A 2,524-nucleotide genomic window follows, 5' to 3' on the forward strand; every position below is an offset into this window, starting at 1 on the left:
GCTGAGACCAGGGCCCCCCACCCCACCCGCCTCAGCCAAGACCGACTGCTCTCGTCTGCGGCCCCTTTTCCTCTGTGGCCATAATCTCTCCTGCACAGGACCTGCCACGCGCCCGCCGTGGGCCTGCCGCGGCGTCCGCAGCTGTCATCCCCCCGCCCGTCTGGTCTGGGTCGGCTCAGCCCACGGTCGTTCTTAAACCAAGCGCTGGAGACGGAGAGAGGGCACACCCAGCCACCCCGAGGGATGTGCCACCTGGGGCAGAGGAACAGACAAACGCATTGTAAGAACCATAGGTAAGGGGAAAGGTAAACTCGAGTTCTCTCTCTGGAGTAGAGGGGGAGAGGGAAATGGGATCTGAGGAATCCAGAGGTGCTCAGAAGCACTGATGACCGATTACTGTAGCGGGTGCAGGGCTTGCACTGTAAACGGGCCTTTCACGTGTTTTCGGAGCGGTTTGTGTGAACACGTGTGTGTATACATGTGCACGCACACACTTCCGGTCCTAGGAAGAGCCATCGATATCAATGGCTGGCAACAGGTACAAGAATGTGATTCCCACAGAGGCCGAGGGCCACGGGTTCTCCAAGACGGTAGGGACACAGCAAGGGAGGCCTTCAGGGCACAAGTCCCATCTTTCCCTGCTTATGACACTCGCACCCACCAACTTTAGCCTCTTGTGTCCCGGCACCTCCAGGGCTGCCCCAGGACACTGAAGCATGAAGGATCACAGACCCACTAACCCCGGTGAACAACAGTGACTGCTACAGACAATTCTCCTTCGCCGTTTCCATTCTTACCGAGTTTTATTCCCAGAAAAGGGGGGAGGGGGGTAGAAAGGCCCATGAAGAGCAGTCACCGCTCAACTTACAGAAAGGCGAGGCCCCGATCAGAGGCTACCATCCCTCTTTCCCACCGTCCGGGTTCAAAAGCCAACACGTGCTCACTGTGGAAGAGGGCGGCTGAAATGGGGCTCAAAAGATTTATAAGACCCCCAGTTCTGTCTTCCACGTATCCTTTTCTTTTTGTTCTTTTTCTTTCTTCTCACGCTCAGCCTTAGCTTCTTCTTCCTCGTGTCTTCTGATCAGCTGTTCCACTTCCTTCTGTCCGAGGACTCCGATGACCGTCTTTCCATTCTCTCTGGTCGGCGTGGCAATTTCCACTGGGGGCAAACACACACACGCACGGCTGCGTTATAGCAATCACAGGTGCTAAAGTTGTTGCAGCTACCTTAAAATACCGTTTACATTCATCGCCGTTGCAAAATCACGTTAGGTACCTATCGCTAGGTTTTACAGCAACACAGAAATACTCACGGCGCCGTTATTGCCAATGCGTGCGGCCTTCCATCCCCCGTAATTTCCGCTTGGGTCGCTCCGATAGAGCTGAAAGCCGTAACGCTTATCCCAGCCAATGGACAGCAGCGAGACGCCAAAGGCACGTTTTTCCCTTTAACCAAAAAAAGAGGACCGTCAAGCACATCAGCCGCCCAAAGGCAGTATCGCTACAGTCACTCGAGCTCCCCGAACGTAGCTGAAGCACCTTTCTTGTGAAGCTGAGCATTCGTAAGTGGCTCTGTTCTGGCCACCACAGACTAAGGCCCACCAAAACGTCCACTTGCTTCCGGGAGATGGGCACAGCCAGGAGACGGAGTTAAGACCCAGAGGACCGCTACTCCGTGCTGAGTTTAATTATTAGGTAAGAAAAGCAATCGGTTCCCAGATTTAAAAAGGCTATTTCTGCCTCTCGATGGTCTATTAATAAAACATATGATAATACATATCGCGGAAACCACGAAGCGCAAATGTACAAAAAGTTTTTCACTTACTTTTCAATTCCTTTTTACCATCTCATAAAAAAATTATTACCTAGAAAATGTTTCCCCTTTCTGGAATAAATATGCCCCAGATTTCCTACCTCCAAACTGCGCGTACGCTTGTTTGATATCACAGAGCGCTGTCACCAACTGCTCACGAGGAATTGGCTCCCGATACTGTAATAAATAAATACCTAGGATGAAAACACTGGCATAGTCATCATTTTTTCCTAAGACACAAAAATCTAAGCAAAACATATTCTGGACATAAACCTGCGCCATGGGGGGACATTGACAGTCACCTGTCATTTGAAAGGGGAGCAGGGGAATGTCAACATCCTAACAATCTTATGACCATAGCATTTTATAAGTTCGGGTTAGAAAAAAGAAGCAATTTTCAATTAATAAATCTGCGATGACTCTCATCTTGGCAAAAACGAGTTCTCCTTAGAGATATCAAGCAAACTGACTTATAGATCACCAGTCACACTCTCTCTGACCATACCTTTGGGCAATGAGCCTCAGTTCGTTGGTCAGAACGTTAGCGTCAGAAGTTACGCCGGCCACGGTGCAAGCCATGCCCCTGGAGGAAGAAAAAAAAAAAAATGTATTCATGTGTCTGTAAGCAGAGCAGGTGTCTGAGAGGGCCTTTAAGAAGTATTTGCAAAGCCCCAAGTTCCATGATAAGTTTACCATGCTCGCGTCAATGCT

At 50.1% G+C, this 2,524-nt stretch overlaps 1 long non-coding RNA gene across 1 annotated transcript; it reads right to left on the reverse strand.

Moving 5' to 3' along the window:
- Positions 1-784: 784 nt before the first annotated feature.
- LOC149990156 (uncharacterized) lies at positions 785-1,682 on the reverse strand. Its single transcript, XR_016508887.1, has 2 exons — positions 1,314-1,682; positions 785-1,159 (listed from the first exon to the last, which is right to left on the reverse strand). It is a non-coding gene; the product is annotated as an uncharacterized LOC149990156 (long non-coding RNA).
- Between the last annotated feature and the right edge of the window lie 842 nt (positions 1,683-2,524).

Source organism: Furipterus horrens, unplaced genomic scaffold (genome assembly GCF_987537825.1).
Source record: "Furipterus horrens unplaced genomic scaffold, mFurHor1.1.pri manual_scaffold_21, whole genome shotgun sequence".
Lineage (NCBI taxonomy): Eukaryota > Metazoa > Chordata > Mammalia > Chiroptera > Furipteridae > Furipterus > Furipterus horrens.